Source organism: Halichoerus grypus, chromosome 4, assembly GCF_964656455.1.
Source record: "Halichoerus grypus chromosome 4, mHalGry1.hap1.1, whole genome shotgun sequence".
NCBI classification, from domain to species: domain Eukaryota; kingdom Metazoa; phylum Chordata; class Mammalia; order Carnivora; family Phocidae; genus Halichoerus; species Halichoerus grypus.
The window spans coordinates 176,352,971-176,370,456 of NC_135715.1; the positions used below are offsets into that span (position 1 = coordinate 176,352,971).

Sequence of the window (17,486 nt, forward strand, 5' to 3'; positions counted from 1 at the left end):
TGAGAATTGCTTTCTTGATTGGGTATTGTGGCTAGGTAAGAAGAGGTGGGTGCTCAGGTAGGGTGGCCGAAATGCTTCTGGAATTCCAATGGAGGTCTGCTTTGAATTCCTGGTACTTATTCATGAGAACTCTTGCACAGAATCACACTTCCTGCACAAATGAAAATATTTATATGGTGGTATTCATGCAATTTGGGGGAAAAAATTGCAGACTGTGATGCTTCCCTTTCTTGTGTGCCCCAGCATCTCAGGGTATTTTCTTTCCTCCCCCCAAATTAATGAAAAAGAAATCAAACTTTTGCAGGCTTCACTTAGTTCCTGACTTTCAATCAGATAAATTTGTGACCTGAATATTTCCCTCTCCTTTTTCAGTATTCATGAAGAATCATTTGCGGCTGGGCTGGTGGATTTAAGTGTTTGTCTAGTTCAGGAAAGACAGATTTATTCCTTGGGAGTTGTGTGTAACTTACAACCTACATATTTCTTGCCCCTCCCCTGCTTTCCCCATCCTTTTTTCTGTCTTTAAATTTAGAGGGAATAATTTTTTTTCCCTGGTTTGTTGTTAGCACAAACTTAAGGAGTCTGGGCTTAAAATATTGATCCAGCTTCTCCCGCAGAGACTTCGGTCTCTGAGTTTTGCAGTGTGGTATGCCTGATTGAAAGTGGTCTGGGCTGAATTTGCTTTAATAGGATGTTACACTCCTTTCCTGGGTCAATTTTTACCCACTTTATCAAGTTACTTATTGATTACAGCTCTTGTCACATGCACATTAGTTTGCTGAGAAACTTAAAGATATGTTTTGTTTCTTGCTTAGAGTAGTCTAGGAATGTAGTGGGCTCTAGTTCACTGGGGACCCCAGATGCTCCGATTTTTTAAAACTGACTCCATTCTCTCTTAGGCACTTGGCTCAGAATTCTGAGAATGACGTTGGTTGTCTAGAATAGGAAAACAAAACAGATATGGAGTCCCCCCCAGCCCCATTTAGTACTTTCTTCTCTGGGAATACTTGAAGGCAATCTCATCTTGAATAAAGGGAATATAAAGAAAGTACTGGAATGGGAATTTAAGAGAGGAGGGAAGGGATAGAATGGATGCAAGTCATGGTAATGGGTCAAGTCCGAGAGAGGCTGGGCTGGGTATTTTCATGCCTAAGAAAAAAGTGATTTGGAAAAAGGAAGGAGAATATGCTTTGTGCTTCCATACCTTGGGCCTGGCCAGCTTTTCATGATACTTGTTTCCTTTAATTTGTAATCAGATATAGGAAAGTCCATCATGAAAACAGAACTCTAATGAGCTTGATTCTGAAGATTTGGAACCCCTTGTCATGGATTACCCCAATTACTGGGATTATTGCTGCCAGGGGAACAAAGAACACCTAGGAACACACTCAAAATGGAAATATTTATTTTTCTATCGGATCTCAGCTTTGAATGTACAAATGGTTACGTCTAGGGCTAAGTCCAAGTAGAATTATAAAGTCTTCAAGGCCATCCCACCTCCATTTACTCATGACCTAATTCAAAGTAGTGTATTATGTCACCCAGAGCAGATATAATTTGACACTTATTTATATTAAACTGAGATAACATTATCTTATATGTTGTTAATATTTTCTTCCATCACAGTGCCAACAACCTAGAAGGTAGGCTTTGTGCCTGAGAGTTACTTGTAATGGACCTTAACTGTTATGCACTACCCAGTCTCGTAACACCTTTCCTTGTTTTTGCAAAACCCAAATATGCTAGCCAGCCTTGAAGACAGCCAGCAAGGACCCCTGTCTCCCATCTTCATGCCCTCGTGTCATCCCCTCCCACAGTCTATTAGGGTTGGACTGTGTGGTCAGTAACATACCACGGAAGTGACTGCATATGATTACGAGACTAGGTCATGAAACACATGGTGGATTCTGCTCTGCTCTTTCTTGGATCCCTTGCTCTGGGGGAAGACAGCTGTCATGTTATAAGCACACTCAGACAGCTTGATGGAGAATTTGTGGTGAGGAACTGAAGCCTCCTGCCAATAACTAGTGGGCCATGTAAGCAAACCACTTTGGAAGCACATCCTTTAGCCTCTGTCAGGCTTTCAGACCATAGCCCTGGCTGATATCTTATTTGCAATTTCATGAGAGACTCTGAGCCATAACTACCCAACTGCTTCTAGATTCCTAACTCTCAGAAACTGTGGAAGATAACACATGTTTCTTGTTTTAAGCTGCTAGGTTTTGGGAAGATTTGTTATGCAGCAATAGATAACTAATACACAAAGGGAGGCATGCCCCAGTTGGTTCCCACAATGGAAGCCAGAGTGGGGGTGGAAATTTCCTCTTTCAGATTCCTGGCAGTTAGTGCTTGGGCACGTGGTCTCAACTGAACCAGTTGGATGCTTACGCTTGGGCTTGCAACCTGCACTGGGTCAATCAGATGCTTGTGTTTAAGACCTTGAATCTAAAGAGAGTTATAATAAAGCAGAGTCCAGTGTAGGACTAATTCCTTCAGAAGCAGCAATATCAGCAAATGGTGTCTTTTGTTGACAACAATGAGAATAAGCAGTATGCTTCTGTACTGTGGGCCTGGCCAGCTTGGTGGGCCACATGCAAGGGTGGGTGGAGTCTGTGGCCCGATCTTTGCTGTGGTGTGATTTTGGACGTCATTCTGCCTGTTTGGCGTCGAGTGAGTTCTCCCTGTTTTCAGAGCTTCAATCTCTAGTCTTATTAGCAATTCCTGTAATGTGAGATTCCATTGAAATTCAACAAAATTAGTTTATATTTTATACAACCAGGAACTGTGCCTGGGACAGCACTCAAGTACATTTTCATAATGATGGTGGTGGCTTCTTTTTTTTTTTTTAAAGATTTTTATTATTTATTTATTTGAGAGAGAGAGAGAAAGAGAGAGAGCACATGAGAGGGGAGAGGGTCAGAGGGAGAAGCAGACTCCCTGCCGAGCAGGGAGCCCGATGCGGGACTCGATCCAGGGACTCCAGGATCATGACCTGAGCCGAAGGCAGTCGCTTAACCAACTGAGCCACCCAGGCGCCCATGGTGGCTTCTTTTCAAAAATGTCCATTGCCTTGAGTACTGCCTAGACACAGAGCAAGTGACAAGTAGGTCTGTATGGATTGGAAGGCTAATTAGTGAGCATCTTTTCTCATATGATCCTCTGTTCTATCAGCAGCTTTGTGGAGATGGCAATGTTAGGGATTGTACCTGGCCCAAGGACTCTAGAGACAAACCACCCTACCTCCTGACCCCCTGTAGTGATCTCATCCAGTGATGTAGACAGAAGAGGTCTCTCTTTGGAGGCTGAGCCATGCCACCTGTTGGCTGTGTGATTTAGAGAAAGTTATTCGATATGTCAGAGCCTTGTTCGTCTCACTGACAGTATTACAATCCCTACTCCACTGGGTTGCTGTGAGATTAGATTAGACAGCATGTGTGAAGAGAGCTTAGCCCTCAAGTTCTGGCTCAGGGTTGGGCGGCCCAGCTCCGAGCAGTGAACTGAGGGTTCTTGGCCACTCACCTTTACTTCTGCTCAGTTTCCTCATCTGAAAAATGAGCAGGTTAGATTAGAGCTGTGATTTTCAAACTTTTTTTTTCCCTTCTGGAAATATAAAAAATAAAATCATTTATAGACCTCAGTATAAAATAAATAGTATTTTATTAGCATGGATTTATTTTATAGGTTTGCCTATTATAAATTCAGTTACTGAGAACAATGGGGCTATTCTGATGAATATAAACATTTGAAATCAGGGTTATGGGCGACATTTGCCACCAAGGCTTAAGTATCACATTGAATTCTGCATATTATATTGGATGTGCATCAGTGAGAATGTCAAGTTTCATATGCATAAGTAGTTGCACATGTAATTGTTTTTGGTAGTGTATCTTGCAGTCTCAGAAGATTTTTAGTTGAACTGAGAAGGTTTGGTGTGAGGACTGCATGAACATGAGCTTCTCCAAGCACAAGTTAATGTGCAATGGATTTAAGTGTGGCTTTTGCCACATTTGGGTAAGCCCGTGGAGCCCTAGGGAAAGCAATTTACAAACTCCCAGAGTAGATGATGCTAAGTTTTCTTGCAGTTCACACATTCAGTGGTTCTAAGGATTGACACAGGAGTGATATCTGCATAACACCAGCCATCTTTTTAACTTGCAAAAGTAGTACATGAACATATGCTCAGTGTAAACACTTCCAATAACATGGGAGCATATAGAATGAAAAGTAAGAGTTCCTATTCAACCACCTCCCCTTATGGCCCTGTCCCCCTCCCTTTCCTGTATACACATGTAAGTCATCTCTCTCTCTCTCCCTCTCTCTCTTTCAGCAGACTTTCTTTCTTTCTTCTTCTTTTTTTTTTTTTTAAAGATTTTATTTATTTATTTGTCAGAGAGTGAGAGCATAAGCCAGGAGACAGAGGGAAAGCGAGAAGCAGGCTCTCCGCTGAGCAGGGAGCCCAATGTGGGGCTCGATCCCAGGATCCTGGGATCATGATCTGAGCCAAAGGCAACCACTTAACTGACTGAGCCACTCAGGCACCCTCTCAGCAGACTTTCTATAAATACATAGCTCTACCATATCCTTTTAAACTCTTATTTAATATTTTATAATATAAATATCCATAATTTGTTAACTGTTCCTCTATTTAACAAACATTTAAGATAACCTATGTTTTTCATCATTACAAATAGTGCTGTAGTTATCACCTTTATACATATACCTTTTCTGGCCTTTCAGTAGGATAGGTCCTGAGAATTGGAATTGTCTCATCAAAACAAATATCGATAAATACTGTCCAATTACCCTTTCAAAAGTCTATGCCAATTTGTATTCACCAACGATGAATACAAATATTCTTTTAATTTACACTTCTCTGGTTACTAGTGAGGTTGAGCATCTTTTCATGCTTATTGGCCACTTCTGTTTATATTTTGCTGCATTGGCTGTAACTATCTTTTCCCATTTTTCCATTGGGTCATAATAAATTTTTTTTCCTAACTGGAGTCTTTTAAGTAGTATTTGATATCAAAGTATTCCAGAGTACCAACAAATCCAAATGGATTTCTTGGAACTTGTTGCAAGAGCAATTAATCCATATACGTAAATGTATCTATCCATTTATTCTTCTACTCACCAATCATGCAAGAAGTATTAATGTGTATTAGAAGTACAAAAATACATAAGACCTGCCCCTTACAGTCAAGATGCCCACAGTGTACTTGGGAAGACAGTTACGTCAGCAATCACAGTTCTTGGTGTAAGTGCTCTAACACAGGTATGTCTGGGGAGCTGCAGGAGCAGCAGGTCTACTGGGTCTGGGCTATGCATACAGGTTGTGCTGTCTGGAGCGTCATATCCTATTAACTCTGGAATTGAGTGGTGGAGGTAACCAGACACCACCTGTGCTTTTTAAGGAATACATTTTTAGAGAGCTGGAATTTTAAGAGATGTTTGAAAAGCTGGAGAGAGGGGCTTAGAAGGCTTAGGAAAATAAAAGAAAATGGCATCAGAGAAAGCTTTAAGTCTGTAGTGCAGAAATTACTTGAGTAAGGGAGTGAGTAGGAGAAACTGGGATGAGTGAAAGGAGATGGAGAGTAGGGCTTGGAGTTAAGAATATCTTAATGTAGATATCCATAGAGTTTTGAGGACAAAGAATCATAGTGTCAAACAAGTGAGGAAAGAGAACTTCATAACTTCCACTGAAGATTTACTAATGTGGTTCCTGTGGGAGGAGGATGAGACCCCACAGGGAATTAGATTAACTTTCCTTGGAGGCAGTCAAGAGCTAGGTTAAAGCACTGGGTTTCAGGGTCAGGGAGAAATGCACACACACACACACACACACACACACGCACACACACACACTTACGTATTTATGTATTTTGAGGGGAGAGGGCCACATTTGATGTTAGAGGGTGGTAAGAAAACATTAAAGCTGGGAGTCAAGATAATGGAAGTCTTAGCATAGAGTTCTCTAGAGTTTTCTAGTGGTCTCTAGAAAGCAGAGCCTGAGGCAAGGGTTAAAGTGCCAACATTTTACTTGGGAGGTGCAAGCTTAGGGCTATGAGGGAAAAGCAGAAGTGAGGCAAAGAAGGATGTGAAACACTGGGATGCAATGGATGACACTGGTCAGCACTTCGCAGTGAACCTTAATGAAACAGGGCAGGTCACTCAGCAAGTGTATTTGCTTGGCATGTGGGACTTTGTAGAAGGACTGGAAAGAGAAACTACACTTGAAGAAGAAACCACACCTCATAGTTGTCCCCAGGAGAGATTATGGTTGGGGAGTTTAATGGCTAGCCCCCTTCTTTCTCCCATTTTTTTGTTAGTCAAAGTTCACTTCTTGGGCTGCTGATTGTCCCATACTCCTTTGTGCTTGGAAGAGGAGCTTCTGTTGTTTGCAATGAAGGACCCCAACAGACCCCTGCTATGATGACCTTCATGGGTCCCCATCTTTGTGGCTTGCCTCTCTCCACACTTCAGTGTGTGGTTGCTGTTGTCAGTGGCATTCTTGGAAAATTTACTTAGGTTTCATTGTCAAATCAGTCATTCTTCTAGCTACTTTCCTTCTGACCACAGGCTCTACTTGTAGTAACTTCATTTTTGTCTCTTTTATAATCAGGTCTCCATCCTGTATCCCAGGTCCATAGTTGGTTCTATGCCTTCATCCCTGCATCTCTTCCCTTATAACCTGGGTGGGATTTATAAGGAAGTAGATTTGAAATTAATATAATTGTAATTCAACCCCAAACTGGGCCTCATGTGGGCTAGCCTTGGCAGAGAATTGCACTCTAAGGAACACCATCCAGCAACCAAAAGCAATTAAGTTAAATTAAAACTTTACTGGTATCTCTGGGAAGAATGTCAAGGGAAGTAAATATATTTTTAATGTACAGCAAGACTTGTTAAGCTTTTCCTATCTCTGGTATATTCCATATCTTCCATTCCCTACCCCACCAAAGTCCTCTCTCCTTCACTCTGATTCTAAACTGAGCATTTTCCCATCACTCTGCCTTAGTAGGTCCCGTATTTTCTTCCTCTTCCCCCTTTCCTTCTGCCTTGATTGTTTCCATGCCAACTTCTGATACATATATCCCATTTTTGCATTTCCAGTTTTGTTCTTTTTCTCTCCATCGTCCCAGAAACTGAGATTGCAAAGACAGAATTCTCCTTAAAAAGGATGAAGGAGGGGGACACTCACACATTAATCATTTTTATTTTCATCATTTGAGAAAGAAGTTGCTAATGAGCAGAGCTGCTCAGCAATGAAATGGATTACTCCATTAGGCAGGGATTCTCCTGTCATGGGGATAATTCAGATGAAGTCTGGAGAATCAGTGCTCAGGGAGATTGGGAGAAAGTTCTGATTCTGGGAGATGCTGGGCCAGATGATTTATAAGCTCCCACCATGTCCAAGATCCTAGATTTAGATTTGTGTCCCGTAAACTCTGCCACAGTGTCAGGGTGGACTCCTATCAGTTTTTCCCCTCTTTAGAAATCTCTGCCAGCGATGGGGAACCTTGAACTCTGAGCTTACTCTAACTCTTGTGGCTTTAGTTTCTTTGAGACACGTTGTCTGCATTGTCATTTCAGCATCTCAGCCTTTCCTGCTGGAATCAACGAGCTCGATTATGTGTCTCTCAAATGGCTCAGATTTTCCACTAATGTGTCAACTACGCAGTCTAGCTGTGCCAGGCCCTTGCTGGATGACTGCTCATTTTGCTCTGAGACCACATATTCCAGAGGATAAGTGGGCATGGTGGATGTTGGATTGGTGGGAGGCAGCAGGCCAAAAGCTCAGATTTCCCTAGTGAGGGAATGGGGTCAGGACGCCTGTCTTGCCAGACCTGCCGTGCTCCAGGGGAGTGGTGTGGTGGGGGAGGGAGGGCACACACTTTAGGGTCGGATGGGCCTGGTCTGAATCAGTTGCTCATACACAAAGAATGGTAGTCAAGACTCCTTGGGTTGCATGTGGCAGAATTTGAGCTAGCTTGACAAAACTAAAAAGCGGGTGGTGGTGGTGGTAGTGGTGGGGATGGGGTACTTACTGGCTTCCAAAACTGGAAGTGCAGTCACAGCTGTATGCACGAGCTCAAGGGACTTGTAAAGACTTGCCTCTTGATTTCTTTCTTTGTCTGACCATCCTTACCTCCTCCTGCTTCTACATGGCTTCATTTTCTACCCTAATGGAAAGAAATCCTTTTACTGAATGTTTTGAACCAAATTCTCAGAGTTGAATCTCATTGGCCTGGATGGGGTCTTGTGTTTGCCTCTGAATCAGTCTTGGTGGTGGTGGTAGTGGTGGTGGGTGGGGGGGATAGAGTACACTACTGGCCAGGAGAATGTTTTCCCAGAGGGAAAGTAAGACTTTGTCAGTGAGGAGCAAGAGCATATGGATGTTGAACTAACAGAAACAGCCCACGTCCTACTACAATACAACCTTAGCAATGATGTCATTGCTCTGAGCCTACTTTCTTCAAGTGTAAAATTCCGACTTCATAGCTATTTTGAAGACTGTAAATAATAAATGCATAGCACCTGTCACACGGTGGGCCTTCAGCAATTAGTAACAATTCTGGTTGTTAGGTCCAGAGGACCAGTTGGTGAGAGGAGAATTCTACTCAGTGGGGAGGTGTGTGTGTGTGTGTGTGTGTGTACTCTTGCATGCATGTGCACGCATTCTCGTGCTAGCTTTCAGGGAAGCACAGGCTAATGAGACTTGTTCCCACCATCCAACCTTTCGCTCCTTTTCTTTCCCTCTTTGCTCTTTGACTTACTCTTTAGTTTTCTATCTTTTCTCCTCTCTTCCTGTTCCCTCCTCTGCTTTCCTTTTCCTTTCACTGGCCATATATATATATATATGTTTTATAATATACATATATATACATGTATAAAACATATATATATGTTTTATACATATATACATATATATGTTTTGTAATATACATATATATGTTACAAAAATGTATTTTCTTATATTTATATATATATAAAAACATATGTTTTATAATATACATATATATGTTACAAAAATGTATTTTCTTATTTTTTGTGACAAATTGAATTTATTTATTTAAATATTTTATTTATTTATTTTGAGAAAGAGGGAGAGCGAGTGTTGGGGTCCAGAGGGAGAAGGACAAGCAGACTCCCTGCTTGCCTGCTGTGCACGGAGACCGATGTGGGACTTGGTCCCTTGACTCTGAGGTCATGACCTGAGCTGAAATCAAGAGTGAGATGCTCAACCAACTGAGCCACTCAGGTACCTCTGAGTTGAATTTATTTATGTATTTTTTTGCATCCTGACTTAAAAAAAATTGAGCTGTCTCTCCCAAGTACATGCCACAGAATCATGTAAATCGCTGAAGAAATTGTAATGGAGGGGATTAGTAAAGAGACAATGTCAAATTAGAAAACAAAGCATATACCTCCATATCTTACAGGATTGCTAGAGGCGGGCTCGATTTACTGAAAATAAAGTTTCCCATTCCCTATTCATAATTTTAAAATGGAGCAAGTTGAAAATTTTCTCTTTTCTCCAAAACCAGCTAAGCAATAAAGTCAGCTGAATGTGATTGCTTATGTGTGGTCCTTGATTGCGTCCATGGGGGTGGTGGCTCTTGATAGTAAAAAGGTTCCACCTGTTTATAGGGACCAGTGAGGGTGTTAAAGACAAAATCGGGGAGGTGGGGGGCTGACGCATAGCCGGGCAGACAGGAAAGGGAAACAGCGAATCTCTCCTCTGAGGTCCACAGACCTTTGGAGAAGAAAGAGATCAGTACCACAGAGACACACACATTTGAGGACGAAAGTGTAAGTAAAGATGAAATGGAAAATCTGCCTCATTAAAGCCCAGCTCCTCAAAGTATCAGACTCCCGGGTTTACCTTTGTGCTGGGGCTGTGTGGAGCGACCAGGCTGGCCATTTGCTGATCCTTTTTGGGAACGAGATTGTGACTGAGAAAGGTGGCCCCACCTCAGAGCAGTCAATGGACAGTGGCCTTCTGGACAACTGTGTATCAAACCAACTCACTGCTTCTTTTTTGCCACCTATAAACAGCACGACAAGTCATTTGTTGTTGCAAGGGGCACCAGCAATGCTTAGGGAGGTGGGAAGAGGAGGGGACACAAGGGAGAGATGAGGAGCTCTGCCTTGCTTCATGCATTACGTGGAAAGGGTCAGATCATACTGCCAGGCAAGCTTGTACTTGAGATGTGGGTTGTCCCCTGGGGAGAGGGCATGCGTGGATGGGGGGGTTTGGGGATTGCGGTAAGTTGGCAAGGGATTTGAGCCTGACTCTAGAGGGATTTAAGCCTGACTCTGGAGATTTAAGCCTGACTCTAGGTGCCCGAGCTAACGAGAGCACATGAGGATAGGTGGCATGTACAGGAGACATGACATTATTGGCTTTCATGTCATTGCAGGGGAACGGAAAGGCTCCCCCTGCCCCCTCCTGTCCTGGCTGACGCTGGGGGGACCTTCTGTGGACTTCGCCTTCCTCTCTGTAAGTGGGAACACTAATCCTGGCCTCATGTCCTTCCTGGGCCTGTCCTGGGGATTCTATCATTCAGAAAGAATTTACTGAGCTCCGACCACACATTCAGCGCTGGGCTGGACAGGTCGGGGAGTAGGGAACAAGGTTAATTCTCACTCTTTATCCTTAAAGAACTAACAGATGTGAAAGGCTTTATAGAGCCATTAGGGGTGTTTGTAGATGAGTTCTGTGGCCCGGGGTTGGGGGTAATCTGCCTAGCCAGGCTTGAGGCTTAGTCCTGTTCTGCCCGTCACTGAGTGGGCTGGGGCGCCCCTTCTCTGGGCCTCACCTACAAAACAACGGGGTGGGGGTAGTTGCTCTTGGGGGGTGGTCTCTTCCACTTCTGGCCTATATGAATCTTCTGACTGCTCATATCTGCTTGTGAGGCCAAGTAGGAACCAAAGTGGACAGCCACTTACTTACAGCAAAGCCAAATTGTCTCCCCCGACCCCAAAACGAACAGTTCTGCAAAGTGCCATGACCTTTCAAGTTCGAGAAGCATGAAAGTAGCCCTATTGTCCTTACTACAAGTCAGGTATCAGGAGGGCGCTGGGGCCGTGGGCCTGTCTTGAGAGGGAAGGGGTGTGAGTCAAGCCTGCTGGCTTCTGCTGCCCCAGGACAGGAGAGCTGATTGGTGTTCCTCACCGGCATCCTGGGGAGGGTGTGCCCTGGGGGGTACCTCTGCCCTCTGTGCAGAAACAGCCTCTGTTGTTTTTCTCCTTCAAGGTCTGATCAAAGCAGCTTTAGACTCTCAGAGCCTTTCCATGGTCAAATGTTTTCATTTTTCTCTTGGCTGGATTCCTGGTGCTGTCATTTGGTTGCCGTGAGTAGGCTTGTGTTTCAGGAGTGTCCTGATAACTCTGTGGGTCTTCTCCACAAGACATTTAAGTGGATAGTCAAGGCCGTTTCACGAACTGGAATCCACAGTGCCACTGATCCACAAGCCAGAGGCAAATTCCTGCACCTTGCCTTCTGACAGCTTTTGCAGTCTGGCTAAAATGTAAGATCCCCATGCTTTCCCATTTTAAGACAGTGTAAAGAAAAACAGGTGCCCGCTGGTCTAGTCACATCCCCTATAAAACGGCTGGAGTCTATTTTTTGTGGGAAAACAGCAGAGGGGGGTTGGACTAATTAGTTTCCTCCCAGGAATCTGATTAAGGGAAGGCTGAGCAGTGTGGGAAAGAAAAGTGAACGGCCACCCAGAGCTGTCACCAACGAGAACCAAGCCATTTGACAGGCAGAGTGAGCTTCCGTGGCTTGGACGCATTCAGTCAGAGGCTGGGCAGCCACTCTGGGGAAAAGTACACAAAGGTGACTGATGGACTTGGCTGAGGCTGGAGCAGGGGACCCCAAAGGTTTGCAGTGGCTCTGAAATTGCCCTACAAAGCTGAAATATAGGAGAAGGTAGCATTTTAAGTGCCTCTACTCTTTTTATATTTTTTCAAACGTCTTTTTTTATGTGATAAAATACATGTTAACATAAAATTTGCCATTTTAATCATTTTTACATGTACAGTTTGGTGGTGTTAAATGCATTTGCATTGCTGTACAGCTATCACTACCATCCATCTCCAGAACTTTTTTATCTTTCCAAACTGAAACTCCACACCCTTTAAACAATAACTCCCCATGTCCCCCTCCCCCAGCCCCTGGCAACCACCATTCTCCTTTCTATCTCCGTGCGACTGACTACTGTAGGCACCTCATATAAGCAGAATCATACACTATTCGTCCTTTCATGTCTGGCTTATGTCACTTAGCATTATGTCTTCAAGGTTCATCCATGTTGTGGCATGTGTCAAAATTCCATTCCTTTTTAAGAAATAGACATTGTATGTATAAAGTACATTTTGTTCATCCATTCCTCCACTGACGGACATTTGGGGGGTTGGCAGTTGCGAATAGTGCTGCTAGGAACATGGATGTTCAGGTATCTGTTCGAGTCCCACTTCTGATTATTCTGAGTTTATACATAGAATCAAAATTGCTGGATCATGTGGTAATTCTATGCCTCCACGCCATATAGTTGTACATTTCACATCCCCACCACCAAGGCCTGCGAGTTTGGTGCCTCTCCTCTTAAGAAGCCATTTCTTGGGGCGCCTGGGTGGCTCAGTCGTTAAGCGTCTGCCTTCGGCTCAGGTCATGATTCCAGGTCCTGGGATCGAGCCCCGCATCGGGCTCCCTGCTCAGCGGGAAGCCTGCTTCTCCCTCTCCCACTCCCGCTGCTTGTATTCCCTCTCTCGCTGTGTCTCTCTCTGTCAAATAAATAAATAAAATCTTTTTTTTTTTAAAAAAAAAAGCCATTTCTGGTCTCCAACACCCAGAGGATGTGTGGGCAGGAGATGTGCCAGTGGGCTTGCCCCAGTCTGAACCATCCGAGAAGGAAGGGGGGTTGGATCTGTCTGGTCTCAGATGCCAGGAAGCCGGAAATGTAAATGACCTTGGGGAGGTGTTGATTCTAATCAGTAACTGGACCGAACTAAGCATTTAACAGGAAAGATACAGTCACCATTCCAAAGGTAAAAGAGTGGAGATGTGGGTCTTTGTTCCTGTATTAGAAATCAGGTTGAAGGAGAGTTTGTAGCAATTTAAGGTGAGGTCTGTTGATTTCAGGAGTCTCTTTCAGAGCAGGTACCAGAATCTATGTTTCTCACCTATCTCTCCCAGTCCCCTAACAGCCAAGTGCATCTTTAGGATGAAGCATTTCTGCAGCACTCACTATGTGCCAGGCCTCTAAGGAACTTTTGTTCCTTTGCTCATTAGTCCTCTGGTCCATTAACATCTGGAAGGCTGAGGTCCTGAGACTCACCAAATTCAAAAATACCACTGTAGTTTACCCTGTTCCCCCATAAAGTGCAGTAAAGCATGACCAGAAGTTGGAGTGAGTATTAAGGCCTTTAATGAGCGTGTGGCCATAGGGGGACAGTGAGCTTCCAAGGAGATTTGGAGGCTGAGCCCGGCTCTGTGTGGCCCTGGGCTCTGGGCCTTTCGTTTTGCTGCTTAATGAATCCTCCCTGATTATCTTGCTTCTGCGGTGACTCAAGGTTATGTCAATTAGCCCTTCAGAGCCTGGGTCTTCTGCATAATTGTTGACTTAAATTAAGACAAATAGGTAAGGTGAGAGTTTACTCTGGTCTCTCTCTCGGGCCAGGAAGGGGAGACGGAGCTGCCTTTCGAAGCCCAGAAAGGAGAAGGGTTTCTCTTGGTTTCTGGACAGTCCACCCACACTTGGCACCACATGCCTTAGTGGATGTGGTTCATCTTCTCTCTTACTCTTCAGTCCTGACCTTCACCCTCTCTCTTTGATGGGTCTCCCAAGGGCATCAAAAACCTGGCCTCCTATCATCCTGCCTTGTCCTCTGCCTACAGGCATTGGGGCATCTTGGCCACCCAAGCCTTCAACCTTTCACCTTCAATTGCTTCTTCTTTTGGTCTGTCCCTCTCAGAATGGGCTGGCAGGTCTATCTCTGGGATCTGACCTTCTTGAGCCATTGGCACAGCCAAGCCTCCCTTGGCATGCAGGCTCGGACGGTCTCATATGCTGATTTCTGGAGCAGCCTCCTTCCTAGTGAGCCTTTCCCACCTGCAGCCCCATGCCTCCCGTCACATTCTATACCCAACTGCTAGGCTAATTTTCTCTGAGCACTATTTTGATTTTGTCACTTGTCCATTCAGAAATCAGCAGGAGCTCCCATTTGCTTCCCACCTTTAATCTAAACTTAATGGGTTTTAAGACCTTTGCAAAATCACGTTTAACTGCCCTCATCTCCTGCATCCTCCTGGTTTCTCATCTCTGTGCTGGTCCGACACAACACACATAAATTGCTAGCTTTGGGGCATGACGCTGCTCTTGCCCCTCAGATTCATGTCTGTCCCTACTGACACAACAGAGATGTGTGAGCAGGGCCCCACCAGGCTTGTTTGACATTATAAACCCTACCTCCTATGCAATGCCTGTCACATAGTAGGTGCTCAATCAATATTTGTTGAATGAATGAAAGTTAAAGGTATCTTTCCTTGAATAGCACTACTTGGGTTAACCGGCACAGACAGAAAAGACTTCGTCTAAGTAGGACACGCAACGAGTAAGCTCCTGCTTGAGGAACTCACGGTCTAGTGTAGACCTGTAGAGAAATAATAGGTATTTCCTTGATTCTCTGATTGATTGTAAAGTGCAATGTTAATTTAAAAAACAGATTTTGGGTATAAAAGAACTGCTACCACTTTAGTTATACACAGTGTGTGTTGAGTTTTAATTTTGGAAACTTTGAAATGTGGAAACAATACACATCTTAAAATGGAAAAAATAAAGTATAATATGGAGCTTTAGGTGCTGTAGTAGAGGGGTATACAAAATGCAAGGGAAGGATGCTATTGACTACGTGAGCTAGCTCTTGGCTGGTTTGCCAGGAAGAGTAGGGAGGGAGGGAGGGGAGGTAGGTTTCAGTAGACTTCGAAAACTGGCATCTCTGGACCTTCAAAACTGTGTGGCCTGAGACAAATGACTTACTCTCTTTCAACCAAGTTTCCCCTTCTGTGAATTGCAGATAATAATACAACCTACCTAGTCACCTGTATTTTACTGCCATTTGCTAAGCATTTACTATGCACGCAGCCTGGGTGAAGTGCTTGAAATATGTTATATAATCTTCACTTGTAGGTCTTGTTCATTCAATCCTGGGCACAGAGTAAACACTTAACAAATGGATATCTTTAGTGAATATCAGTTTTGGTGGTTGTTGATGTTGTAGTATCTGCCTGCTTTGGTGTTCCTTCACTTCTTTCTGGTAACAGCACTTGATGAAACTCCTCTCCCTCTGTCAGGTCATATTGGTGTGGCTGCTTCCTCTGCCCCTCCTTGTGGGACCCAGACGGGGGCACATAGCCTAGGCTGGGCCAGGGAGACCAGTGAATCCTGCTGCACAGTGACTCATTCAGAGATGGTGCCTGCTGCCTGACCCGAGCCAGTTGGAACTGTAAAGAGGACCCGTCTCTCTGCTGGACTGCTGGGCTGGTGGGATACGAGCTTGAAGCCATGGATGGGCATCTTGCTGAGGCATCCTGGGCACCTGTCTGAGAGTAGGGCTGGCAGGGAGGAGATGGACCCTATGTGAGCATTTGGATCCAGCTGGACCTGTTTATGCAGAGGCTTTCAGCACGCCCAGACATCTCAGTTACTGGAACCAGTACATTCCCCTTTTTTGATTTTTTTTTTTTGGCTTAAACTGGTTTTGGTTGGAATTCTCTATTTTACAATGAAAAGTCTGCTTTGACCCAGATAGAAATTGTGATGAGAACAATAGGAGGGTGAAAGGCTCAGTGTCACTCGGGTATAGGTGTGTGTGTGTGTGTGTCTGTGTGTGTATGGAACTGAGCCCATGTTTGGCACTTGAATATCTAACTACACAGGACTGAAAACATATGTTAAAAGCATGGGGCATGTGATAGGTGCTGAAGGACTCCAGGGGGAGGGTGGAAGCTTGCTGGGTGGCTGTGTTGAAGGCTGGAGCCTGTAGGAGCCTATGGGGAGACTGTGGAGGAGCCTTTGGGGGACTGTTGGGAGACCGTGGCCAGCAAGGAGGAGGGGGGTGGAGCTGCAGGTGGGTGGTGAGCAATGTGGACAGAGGGCAATGCAAAGTGTGGTCAGGATGAAGGGAGTAGATCAGCCTGACTATTAAGCTTAGGGAAGGAGGACACAGCAGGCAGACTGGTCTGGGAGCTTACATCCCAAGCTTTGGGGTTCCAGACCTGGGAGGTGGGGGTCAGTACCTCTGTCCCCAACAGCCCCATAACTGAAGCACCCTGTTTTACTCTCTGGAGTGGGATTCCTCAGCAGTGGAGGATATGTTTTCTTCAGTCTTCCAATATGCCTTTCACTTTTCTACATGAGAGTGTGAGCCCCTTTCTGGCAGGGAGCACTTCTGCCTCTTGGTTTTCTCTCATTTTAGCCTGGTGGTCCCGCGCTCAACCTGTGGTGATGTGGTCTGCCTGGGTGTGAATCCTGGCCCCACACTTACCATCCATGGCCCCTTGGGCCAGTCACTCACTCTCTTTGTACCTCAGTTTCCTCATCTGTAAAATGGGAATAACAGTGGTATCTACCTCAGAGGGTTGCTGGGAAGTTGAAATGAGTCAGGGAACATTCCAGTGTTGAGAACAGTGCCCGACGCAGAGTAAGTTTATTGAAGTATAAGCGACTTATTATTATTTTTGTTATTATGTGTCCCATTCCACAATGCTTTCTTTAATGTAGACTGTGGCCTGAAGCCGGTGTTCGGTAATCTAATTTTCTAAACGTGGAAGCCCGGGTGCACATGGTTGTGTCTTGCCCGAGGCACAAACTGACCGGGGCAGAAGGAGCACACAGCAGCTGTTGCCTGGAGAACCTCAACATTTCCAGCCAGATCTGGCTTGTGGGTGTGTGTGTGGTTGTCCCTTGGTTATTTTTTCTTGACCACCCCGCCCGCCCCCCACCCAAGCACTCTTTGGGGCAGGGTTCCATCATTGGCCTCATCTCTCCGGGGGCTCCTGACCCCACAGGGGTCCTGATTGGCACGGCCGTGAAATTCCCCACTGCCCAGTCTTGCCTTGACTTTTCTTTGTTACTCAGGCTTCTTTTATTTTGATTCTAGGAGCATCTGCTTGCAGGATTTCCGACACTCCTGGGCCCTCAGAGCTATGGGGTCTCACGAACGTATGGTCCCAGATCCCATCGAAAGACGATTTACCTAACAGATGGGATCTTTTGAATATTTATGTCTGGACACATCTGTTCTGGACTTGAAAGTTTAATAAAGCTTTTCATTTTCTGAAGCGCTGGTGAAGCCTGTCTGTGGTGAGCTGACAGCCCCATGGGTCAGCAACACAGCAGTGACTCTGGGGCATGGGGGTATGGCTTGGAAACCCCATTTGGCAGGCAGCCAGTCTCCCAACCACTCTTCCTTTCTGC

At 44.8% G+C, this 17,486-nt stretch overlaps 1 long non-coding RNA gene across 1 annotated transcript; it reads left to right on the top strand.

Annotated features, from left to right (window-relative positions):
• Positions 1 to 9,130: 9,130 nt before the first annotated feature.
• Positions 9,131 to 17,242, top strand: LOC144381526 (uncharacterized). The gene is made up of 3 exons (XR_013446794.1): positions 9,131 to 9,262; positions 10,425 to 10,504; positions 17,170 to 17,242. It is a non-coding gene; the product is annotated as an uncharacterized LOC144381526 (long non-coding RNA).
• The last annotated feature ends 244 nt before the right edge of the window (positions 17,243 to 17,486 follow it).